This window comes from Neodiprion pinetum, chromosome 3 (assembly GCF_021155775.2).
Source record: "Neodiprion pinetum isolate iyNeoPine1 chromosome 3, iyNeoPine1.2, whole genome shotgun sequence".
Taxonomy (NCBI): Eukaryota; Metazoa; Arthropoda; class Insecta; order Hymenoptera; family Diprionidae; genus Neodiprion; species Neodiprion pinetum.
Window position 1 is genome coordinate 6,562,071 of NC_060234.1, and position 12,626 is coordinate 6,574,696.

Here is a 12,626-nt window from a genome sequence, read left to right on the forward strand (position 1 = left end):
TGTTTGTTTTTGTGCGATTACGGCCCAGACGCTACACGTCCGTCGCAACCAGACACGTCCGAAGAGAACTTGGCTACCGTTAAGAACGATTTCGTACAAGCCTTGTATTCGGTAGATATACTGGTAACCGCACGGCAAACTAGAGGATAAAACACGTATGACGAATGGCACGATGAACGTAGAAAGCGGTTGACTGCCTCAATGTTTGGTGAAATTTGCAAACGACTGCCACAAACATTTTGCGCCAAATTAGTTGAACGAATTCGCTACACCGATTTCCATGGTAGCGCGAGTACAAGGTCGGGTATCGAAAAGGAGCCGTTGGCGATCAGTCAGTTTGCTTCGAAATATGGAGTTACGGTGGAATCCAATGGTCTAGTGGTAGACAAAAAGTTACCGTTCCTTGCGGCGTCACCTGATGGATTAGTGGACAAGGACGCGGTTATCGAGGTGAAATGTCCCGATTCTGCCAAAAAGCTGACGGCAATGGAGGGCATAGAGTCAAAAAAAAAATTGAATTTATGTCCATTACGAATCGTGAAGTCAAGTTTATCACGTCACACAATTATTTTTATCAGGTTCAGGGTCTTCTCCACATTACGAAAAGGAAGTGGTGCTATTCCATAGTTTGGACGCCGAAAGGACTAATCTTTGACAAAATTATTCGCGACAACAATTTTTGAAAACTGAAAATGGAAAATAAATTAGCTTGCAGAGGTATAGGTTATGTTTGATTACGTTACGATGTTTTCTTTTCTTTGTCGTTTTATGGAATTTATAATGCTTTAACGTTAGACTGCGATAAAATCAGTAATATTTCAATACTTTGTGAACTATATGTAACGATAATTGATAACGATAATTGATAATGTAATAGTCGATGTAACAAAATATTATAACGCTATTTTGTTATTTTTCGTACAAGTTGAGTGCAAATGCGCTTTCTCGTGTCGTGCACTGGCAGCGGACTGTTATCATCGAGTGTGGGAGCAATTTTACAGTCTCGGTAATTACGAAAAGCAACAAAATTTTTTCCGTGGTTGCATTCGCTCAATACGTATCCGGAGGCGCCATAATGTCAAATACGATGACCCCTCCGGATACTCCGGGAGAGATGGCCAATTGTGATTAAAAAAAAGTAAGTTTTTAAGTGTGATCTCGTTATAATTAATTATATAAAATTAATTGTTCAAAGTTTAATTACGAATAAATATTTTTGTACTAATGTGCGAGTTTTTTTTAATGGCGTTTTAGAAAAACTATGGCCAACTCCCCCGAAATTATCCTATACGTATAAACTTATATAAGATTGAAGCTTCAAAAAAAAAAAAATAAATAAAATAAAATGATATCATGAAGAATCTAGAGGATGACATAGAAAACCGAGGCTCAGTGTGAAGGAAACTACGGCTGTGTCTGAGCACATAGCTATATGAAGAGAATGGACTTGGTGAACTTACAATTCAAGTGGAAATATATTGAACATAAGATGGTGTACAGAAGAACAGTGAAAAACTGCTATAATAACGACGCAATTCATGGTAAATGAGACCGATCCAGAATACAAAATTTGAGAAATGTCCTAAGAAAAATCAAAGAAATTTATATATTTAAGCAATGACATTACAGGTGGTACTCCTAATGTCTATGAGACGTACAAATCCCACGGCATTTACGTGTGCTCGCACTAACGCCAATTGTTCTGGAAGGAACTTATCCTTCTCGTGCTGATATTATATCTTTGCCAAATTTTTTAAGCAGCTTCCGTCTCGAGTCAGGCTCATGAAGACTTTAAAAATAATTGTGCTTCTTTTGCTCCCGGCCTGACTTCACTTCCACACGAATTATAATCTCAATAAAACATGAAATAGACTGTGAATACGGTATGTCATAAAAAGTGTAGCTACGTCGTGTAACTTAGAGGCCAATTCCTCAATCACTGTCCACTCAACTGAAACGAATCAGTGGACTTTCATATTCATCATATATTTCATATTAAGATCGATCTAGTTTGTATTATACACGATCTCTTGTTTGAATACAATGTTCTGCCTCGAAACTGAAAATTTTAAACTAAACAAATGCTTTCAGTTGACTGCGTGGTTTATTTTTAAGAAAAATCTTAGATGATTTCTCCGAATTCACAACTTCTTTTAGTCAGTTGTCTTTGAACGAATCAGTTACAATTCGCATGAACTAGTTTCAGAAAGTGCTTTATTGATTTGGCATAATCAAAAGTGAAAATTTTTCACTTTCACCGTTGTTCATTAAACTATAACTTCATTCTGAATAGAGGAATCAGCCGTACTGTATGAAAACTAATGGAATAACATCTATGCATGTATTTTTATTTTAATCGTTCCTAAGTAAATCAGAATCTCACCATGACCGTACAAGCATTCGATTTCGCTACTTGTTGCAAGTCGACAAACCCGACCTGATGGTTTTCTACGATAGGTCATGTCTATTGAAATCAAACTGATCATTAACAAGTGAGCTAACTACATCAAATTTAATTTCAGCAAAATATCGGTAAGATGTTGGTTTACTGATTTCTCATGTTAAAATAACTTGAAGTAAAGATAGTCGGAAATATAACATATTACTTGCTGTTTCGTTGATTTGACATAAAAAATATCAGTTCATCATCTATTCGTTTCTTTATATCCCATGATTATTATCCTGATTTTGTTCAGTAACAACTGCAATAGAATATAGTTCGAAATTTTATGTAATTGAACTACGACCATAATCGATTGATATTAAAATTTGTCAATTGTCGATGTATTATTTAATCTAGCTTCTTGTGAAAAATTCTGTGCTGTGTGCTATCAGAAATCGTCTAACCAAGTGACCAACTAATTCAAAGTCTATCCACATGAGGTGTAGTATTGTACAGCATAGAATTATTCAAAAGATTTCTAATTGCTACCGGCTCGGTGTATATGTACTAAGCATTAATTTGAAACAAAAATTGATAGTTGCTTACATGCACATAGGATTTAAAAAAAAAAAAAAGTAAAATGCATCATTATCTTGCTTCACATAGGTAAATGAAGAGCCTTAGCCGTAGAATTGCAGGAGAATAAATTTGAAAGAATTTCAGACTCTCGGATGTAGGTATTTGAAGAAAAGCATAATTTCCCATTTTCTTCCTAACGCCGGTGTCAAATCTATCAGCCATCCAAAATCTCCGTAAGGTACCATGTTTGTATTTTGTACGTTGTGATTACCATCATTAAATTGCTCTGCCCTCTATTTAATCGTCACTTCTGGGATCCAACAGTTGTCCGTATCTTTCAGCAGTCCAAAAAGGAACCAAATTATGTAGACTCAATCAGGTGCAATTCATAAGTCGCAATTATTTTCGTCATCATCTATTCAAACTAGCCTGTAATGAAGCTCCGATGATTTTTGCAATTTCGTTTTCTCGTAATAACAAGTTCATCGTTGCATTATTTAAATACTAGAAATATTTGCCAAACATTGATTTCCTCTTTATGGTTACTACCTCATGTTTGATAAACTTCCTAAAATGATGAGTCATTTCCATTCGATCTAAGACTCCTTGTGGAGATCTCCCACCGTTTTGTTGAGCGATTTGCTTTCGAAGTGATGTGATGTTCTATGATGAGGCGAAATATCGAACTGGCGTTAGTGGAAACCCTTACCATCGTCGTTTTCTTGAAAAGAGGGTTGAGGTAACGGATTCACAATTCCCATCATCAATTCGACGACTATTTCGTGCTTGCAATTTATACCGATGAGCGAAACACAGCGTGTTCGCAATGATCATCTCGATCCTTTTGGAGTTGACGATAACTTGTGGCGAATGTATTCCTTATGCTCTTAGTAGATTGGTGCCTTACGCACTATTCGGTGATTTCATGACTCAGATGAGTAAACAAAAAGTTTTCAACGGAGCCATACAATACGGTACATCACTGATATGGTGTATATATATATACCAGGGAAACGTCATGAGGGCTTACCTAGCCACTGACCCAATCAAAGAACAGTCAGGCTACCAAACTAGTCCAATCAAATGTGTGACCTGTTCTGGTTTTGGAACAAACAAGTAGATGGACGTATGACTAAAAACTGGTCAGGTACTGATGAATATGCGAAGCTTAGCGATGCGACCCAACCTGTAGGCATATCTATGGACCATAGTGGTTGGAACGGAACCGTTACCATTGCATAGTGAATGTAATTAGAAGCCAATTGGGTTTACAAATTCTATCCAACGAAATTACGAGAGAATATCGTGTCAGTGGTTATGAAGATATGTTTTAACATGTGTTCAGTTTCCTTCGCACTATTTGCATTTATCAGAAGTCTGTTTCGTCGGATAGTCCGCCAGTAGAAACGGAACCTACTCACACTTCACGTCCCCTTGATTAAGAGACTCTTAATACAGTCTTCGAATACGGTGAATCCAACATGTTTTGTCTCTTCTCTCAGGATCGTTGCTGCCAATATGACTTCAGGATACACCGAATTTCGTATCCATTGTAGACTGCCAATATAATGCTTGAGTTATTTAACTTTTGGTGCTTCGTTCTTCTCTCGGTTCATCGAAATGCCGCATTAATCTTCTTCATTTCACATGTTGTGGCCTGAGAAAGTTGATATGTTTACTAGGAAGTAGAATTGCAGCTATCCAGGCTTGCTGATTTTACCTTGTGAATTTGATGCCAGTAAAATGATGTTTTTTTTTAACGAAATTATTCAGAAACTAAATAAATTCATACACAATTATGTGTAACTCGTGCATTTATTCATGCCCTAAGATTTGTCCCTATGATTTTTTTTTTTTTTTTACAAAGATCCTGAGTATAAAATATTTCGTGCTTCTCACTACTCGTTGCAAGTCAACAGACCTGACTTGATGGTCTACAAATTCGATAAACTAACTCAAACCAGCAGAAGTACAACTGAAGTTAAAAAAGTAATAATAGTTTATACAACAAAGGAGTAAAGCGAACTTTTCCGTACGAGTTTTCCGCTGATCACACAAGTGCAAAAAAGTTACGCCCAAGTAACGTTTATTATTTTTCGACCCCTGTAAGTAAATTTCGTGAATACAGTACAGATTGCTGAGAGAGACTGAACTTTTGCACGCACGGGTGTGAAGTGTTGCAGGTGTGTGTAAATTGAAGATCCGGGATGGCTTTTTACTTTATACACTTTGCATGAAGTTCACTTTACGTTCAGAAATCGACACCAAAGACATACCAATTTTACTCACACGGGTTCGAAAATGATATTTTTTCCGGGACAGGAATGAGAAAGTCTCTTTTTGACATCTGTTTACGATTCTTTAAGTGTCACTTTATATCGCTAACCTCGAAATTGCCGTATGAAGTCTTAATATCGCGGTTAGGCCGCGCAGTTCGGAAATCCGCATTATAAACCGCGGCCTAAAGACTTGGTACGGCAATTCTGCCTTCTATTGCGCAGTCCGAAGCGGGAATCTCAACTGGCAACAAGGTACTTTTTCATGCGTTTCCGAAAAAAATATTGAATCGGACGCGCCCGTAAAGAGTTTTTGGCTTGAATAATGATTTCAGTAAGCTCGACTGAAATCATTATCCTTACCCTAAAAACACCTACTTTACAGGCATGCCACATGAAGTAGGTCTAGTCACCACTAGTTTATATTATGTGTGACCCTTACACCGATGTTTTATCAAAAATTATTCAATTTATAGCATAGAAAGAAAGAAAAATTGAAATTGCTAACCAACTGATTTCGTCTCATGACAAACCGTATTCTAAAGTACTTTTTACACACATGGTCATATGCCAGACGATCGGTGATCGATTGCGATCATGCTATGCCTTCCATTTGACAGTTCAAGAAGATCAAGCCAACGGAGTTTAAGGAAAAGTTGAATCAGTACGATTTCATGTTCATGCTGTATAATGCTTCAATCGAATTATCAGATATGTACTACCAATTCAAATCTCCGATAAAAATCGCTAGTTAGAACATCAAAGCATTAACATATACGTACTTTGATCGAGACTGATTTCATCATACGATAAACTTATATGGAATCACAGGAGTACCATCTGCAATGCATTGTCAAAATATTAATACGTGAAATCGTCAGTTTTTTTAAAGGGAGCTTCCTTGGGGCCTACTTAACACCCCTTCCGAAAATCTGACGCGCTTGAGTAATTTTTTTTTTCGGATTTTTGACTACTTTATATGCCTACCCCCACCACGCAAACCGGCAGATTAGTATACCGTTGTTATCAGAGGCACTTGGGGCATACGTGGTATGAATATCTGACGCGCTCGAGAATGCCCGAGTAACTTTTTTTTTTTTACATTTTTGAAAAACCGTACACGCCATACCCACCGCTAAAATGGTTTTTACCATACGAGCTTTTCTTTTCTAAAGTACTTCATCTTTCGATTTTTATAGGTCTCGACGGCGCTCGAGAATGTCGCCGTTTAGCGACCTCACCTCCCAAACTATCAAGGTGAAGGTGCCGCTTGTGCGCTGCCGGTGGTAGAAGACGCTACGGGGGCCGACCTGCGACGCACAGTGGTCCCAAACCCCGAAAAGCTGGCCAAAAGTCGAAAAAAAAATTTTTTTTCTAGGGACTTTTAATGGTTGGAATAGTTGTAGTGGTACCCCTAGTATGTATTACCACCCTTAAGTAAGGGAGATCGTCCCTACCTGGCTTGGGAACGCGTTCCGTTCGTGACCGTTAGAGCAGGTGCATTGTTTACTCGTCGCGCGTCGAAAATAAGTCAAAGTTGAGACACGTATAGAATCGTGACAAAGGAACGGATTTTGATTCTACAAAATGGATTCTTCTCCGGAAAGTAAGTACAATTTGAATGTGTTGCTCGAAATTATTGTTAACAATGTATGAAATAGTAAGTCATTAATAAAGGTAGTGGTGTTTTTCTTGGTTGTGTTCTGAAAAGTCGTGTTAGGAAAAGCAATAAGTCAAAACTCTCATCGAATCCTGCCCTAAAACTAAATAGAAACTGTTGCTTAGACATTTCTTCAAAACATATCCAAAAATTAGCTGCATCTGGCTGCGACTTCGGTTTTGGGGATAATTTTTATGCGATGATGTGTGCGCTAGGGTGGTCCTTGTTCAGGATATGTTCTTTTTTCTTTTAAATATGGTGCTTAATCGATTTCAAATGAATAAGTAAAAATTCATTCCCAATTTAAGTTCGATATTTTAATTGTATCCTGCCCCCCCACCCCCGGCAGTGAAAGTTTCAATTGGGAAATACGTGTAATGGAAAATGCCGCTTGGTAAATTTGTAGGAAATTTTTTTGTCACTGACATTGTTGAAAAGGAGGTGTCAAAAAAATTGAATCATGCATACATATTGCCGAAAACTCTGAAAGATTCTCTGAGTAAATTGGTATGGAATTTCAAAAAGAAGTGGCAACAAGCGACCAGGAACAAAACCAAATTCTTCCGAAAATTCTATGAGTGGCTCAACGTTCCTGTGTCTTTCACAATTAAAGAAGAAGGTTTGAAGACTCCCATTAAAAACACAATGGGGCATCTTTCTACTGACAACAAAATGGAGCATCCTTCCACAAGCTGGGACGATTTAAGTGATCGGTCAAAACGTAGGAGGACAGAAAAGGTTCGAAGCGAACATACCGTCCACGAATTGGCCTACGCTACACAAATGAGTCTCCGGACTTCCGGAAATTTACAAGCTTCTAAGGTAATTAGGGATGTCAGAGAAGGGAGTCCATCAAAAGCATCACGGTACCGGATGTCTATTGAACGCGTTTTCGAAGAAGTACTGTCGGGCAACGAAGCATTATCACTGGTAGTAGAAGGTAAAATGACCAAAAGTCAATACCAATTAATACGTTCTGTAAGCGTGCAAAAAAATTGTAAGTTATACCCGCCTTATAAATATGTATTGGATTCTAAAAAAAAATGTTACCCTGCACAGTCAGAAATTTCTGTAACTGAAAGTGGAGCCACAGTTGGACTTCAAGCCTTGCTAAATCATACAGCTGAAAGATTATTAATGGTACAATCGGACGTTATTGGAAGTCTTCCTGAGAACAAACTTGCTAATTTAGAATTGATATGCAAGTGGGGATGCGATGGCACTTCTGGTCAAAGTACTTACAAACAAAAATTTATCGATGGAGACGGCAATAAATCGGATGCCAACATTTTCTTTATTTCACTTGTTCCCTTGCAAATCTTTGATGAAGTCAATCCACACGTGATTATTTGGAAAAATCCACGTCCTTCATCGCCAAGATTTTGTCGGCCAATTAAAATTGAATTCTTTCACGAAACTGCCGAAGCAACTAGGGCAGAAGTTGCTTGTATCGAAGCGCAAGAGAGACCCCTCGTGCCCTTTCAAACGGTAATTGGCGGCAAAAAAATTAACGTCAATTTCAAACTTGTGTTGACGATGATAGATGGCAAAGTTTGTAATTCTATCACAAATACATCATCAAGTATGCGTTGTTACCTTTGGGGTGCTACGTCCAAAGAATATAATGATATTGATAAGATGTTGCAAAGACCGATTAATGAAGATCACTTGAAATTCGGAATATCGTCGCTGCATGCTTGGATACGGTTTTTTGAATGTTGCTTACATGTCGCTTACAAATTAGAAATAAAAAATTGGCAAGGGCGCAAAGAGGATAAAGAAAATGTTGATAGAAGAAAAAAAAATATACAAGAAGGTTTTCGTAAAAGATTAGGGCTTCTTGTTGATTAACCAAAACCAGGCTATGGAAGTTGTAATGACGGAAATACAGCTAGGAGTTTTTTCGAAAATTCTGAGATTTCCGCTTCGATAACGGGAATTGATGAAGAATTGATAAAGCGATTCCATGTTGTATTGCAGGTAATTTCTTGTGGTTTCGAAATCAATATACCCAAATTTCGCAAATACACTGAAGATACTGCACGAAAATTTGTCGAACTGTATTCGTGGTACTTCATGCCAACAACAGTACACAAAATTCTTATTCACGGTCACGGAATCGTGGAACCTTCGTTACTTCCTGTCGGACAAATGTCTGAAGAAGCTCAGGAATCATGTAACAAGTATATTAAAAGATTCCGAGAAGATTTTTCACGAAAATGTAACCGCATCAAAACCATGGAAGACATTTTTTGCAAACTTTTAGTAACGTCAGATCCAATAATATCTAGTTTGCGAAAACTTCCTCCGAAGAAACTAAGATCGTTATCTTCATACGCGGTTGAACTATTGATTCCACCTTCACTTCCAGAATTAAGTTAAATTTTTTCAAATTACACGAGCGATACATCGGACGATGATGACAGTTCGCAGGACAGCGATTAATTGTAAGAAGTGCTCAAATTACATGGATTGAAAATAAAATAATCAAAGAAATATATTATAAATATTCATTGTAATAATGATTAATTACTGTATTCCAATCCTCTTCTTCCCAAATCTTCAAATGTCAACTGTCATTACATTTTCTATTTCATTTATTCACAACCATAATTTCTAAAGTTCCCGAGTACAGACTTTTATCCGAATTGAATACGCTTTTGACTTTTGGCCAGCTTTTCGGGGTTTGGGACCACTGTGCGACGTTGAATTTGAGACAAACAATTCTCGGAATCGTCCGACGAAAACAATACTCGGAATCGTTCGACGAGTTTCGACTTGACGGCGAGCGGCCTGCGGACAACGGATTGCGGTGCGACGTTGAATTCTGGAAGGTTCTGACGTACAATCGATGACACATCATTTCGGTAGCTTCTAGAAGTTTCTCAAGGAATACGGATATAAAAGGCTGAAATTCAGGCCCGAAAGACAGTCTTGCACCTTCAGCTCTCATGAAGAGAACTCCAAGTAAAGCAGAACTAAAACAGCGAATCGATCTGTTCTTAAAAAATATTCACGACTTGAAAACCATTGTGAATCAGAAGTCAGAACTAAACACAGTGACAAAAAAGTTTGCAAATCTAAATTTATCAAAAAAACACGTAACTGTTGAACATTAAAAAAAATGGATTTCACAAAACTGAACAAAGTGGCAAGCATGACCGAATTCCTACCGACAAAGAAATTGACCGAGCTAGAAATTTTCAAAATCTACAAAGTCACCAATATTCGACGAGTTCAAACGAGGTTTGGACAGCGTATCGTCACAGATCTGAACGACGAATTCAGCATATTCTTACCGGCACGGGTTGTGCGAATGCTCAACGAGGACGAGACTCAGTAACAGAAATTGATGCAGACGACGGAGGAGGAGCGGCTGCTCTTGCAATATCTGGGCGGCCAGTATGGGCAAATCGAGTTCAAAGATGCGTCGGCTCTCGCCTAACTAGTACACCGTACCAGGACAACGTGTACAGCGTCTCCTTCTTACACCACTGTTCCAATTATATATATATATGTATATATATACATGTATAGAAGAATCAATTACAATAATTAACATTTGACAAAATTGAACAATTGATCGATGTAAAAATTTTTTTTCAAAAAAATGTTTTATTGAATAAACAAAAAATGCGTATACATTTTTTTGTTCTCTTCAACCTTTTAGTCCACTAATGATCTGAAACAGAGAAAAGCAGCGATTGCGATTTCGATCCCGTGCGTTCTCCATCGTTTTGACGATATTTGAGTATGTTTCAGCAGCCATGACTTTAACGCTGATATTTGCAGAACTTTGATGAACTTTTGACTTGCATGTGTCGTGTAAGACTGATGAGTCTGCATCGGATGCGTTGAGTTAATATATGCAGATAGATCATAAGAATTTGGGAGAGTGATAGTGAAAGCAAACTATTGGCGTGAAAGTTTACGAATCGCCATCAACATTCCCCGACCTATCTAATTGCGACATCGCCATCCGGTCAATTAACACAAAAGAGTGTATTCGAAGTACGTGGAAAATATTATTTTTCGCCTAGAGCAAACTATTAGCGTGAAAGTTTACGAATCGCCATCAACATTCCTGACCTATATAATTGTGACGAACATCCCCAGCTTTACTTAAAATTAGTACCCATAAAAGAGACCGGGCCAGCGTAGAGCGATCATTCTAGAGCAAGCTTCGCAACTCTATCTTTGTCAAGTGTGTGTGTGTGATCGAAAGAAGAAGAAACATGGATTCCGAAAAGTGTTTGAAATTAATACAAATTATGGAAACGGCGTTCAAGATTTTATCTGAAAAATCGTCACCGGCAGAAATTGCAGAATGGATTCGATTCGGAACCCAAAATACCAGGCTTTTGAATAAAATCTTACGCAACAACGCCTCAATAAAACATTTCATTTTTTTGTTTATTCAATAAAACATTTTTTTGAAAAAAAATTTTTACATCGATCAATTGTTCAATTTTGTCAAATGTTAATTATTGTAATTGATTCTTCTATACATGTATATATATACATATATATATATAATTGGAACAGTGGTGTAAGAAGGAGACGCTGTACACGTTGTCCTGGTACGGTGTACTAGTTAGGCGAGAGCCGACGCATCTTTGAACTCGATTTGCCCATACTGGCCGCCCAGATATTGCAAGAGCAGCCGCTCCTCCTCCGTCGTCTGCATCAATTTCTGTTACTGAGTCTCGTCCTCGTTGAGCATTCGCACAACCCGTGCCGGTAAGAATATGCTGAATTCGTCGTTCAGATCTGTGACGATACGCTGTCCAAACCTCGTTTGAACTCGTCGAATATTGGTGACTTTGTAGATTTTGAAAATTTCTAGCTCGGTCAATTTCTTTGTCGGTAGGAATTCGGTCATGCTTGCCACTTTGTTCAGTTTTGTGAAATCCATTTTTTTTAATGTTCAACAGTTACGTGTTTTTTTGATAAATTTAGATTTGCAAACTTTTTTGTCACTGTGTTTAGTTCTGACTTCTGATTCACAATGGTTTTCAAGTCGTGAATATTTTTTAAGAACAGATCGATTCGCTGTTTTAGTTCTGCTTTACTTGGAGTTCTCTTCATGAGAGCTGAAGGTGCAAGACTGTCTTTCGGGCCTGAATTTCAGCCTTTTATATCCGTATTCCTTGAGAAACTTCTAGAAGCTACCGAAATGATGTGTCATCGATTGTACGTCAGAACCTTCCAGAATTCAACGTCGCACCGCAATCCGTTGTCCGCAGGCCGCTCGCCGTCAAGTCGAAACTCGTCGAACGATTCCGAGTATTGTTTTCGTCGGACGATTCCGAGAATTGTTTGTCTCAAATTCAACGTCGCACCGAAATCCTTTGACCGCATGCCGCTCACCGTCGGACGATTCCGATACAATAAATTCTATTAATATTTTTCGAATGTAAAATTTTCGCTCTGGGGGTAAACTATTAGCGTGAAAGTTTACGGATCGTCATCGGCATTCCCTGTCTATCTAATTGCGATGTCACCATCCGGTCGATTAACGTAAAATAATGTATTCGAAGTACGTGGAAAATATTATTTTTCGCCTGAGGCAAACTATTAGCGCGAAATCTAATTGCGATGTCGCCATCCGGCCGATTAACGTAAAAGAATGTATTAGAAGTACGTGGAAAATATTATTTTTCGCCTGGGGCAAACTATTGGCTATATATCAAAAAAATCATGGCCGCCGTCAAAATGGCCGCCATCA

At 38.0% G+C, this 12,626-nt stretch overlaps 1 long non-coding RNA gene across 5 annotated transcripts in view; it reads right to left on the reverse strand.

Annotated features, from left to right (window-relative positions):
* Positions 1–12,626, reverse strand: part of LOC124214942 (uncharacterized) — a 159,708-nt gene that overhangs the window by 91,030 nt on the left and 56,052 nt on the right. The gene's annotated exons all lie outside the window — the stretch shown is intronic.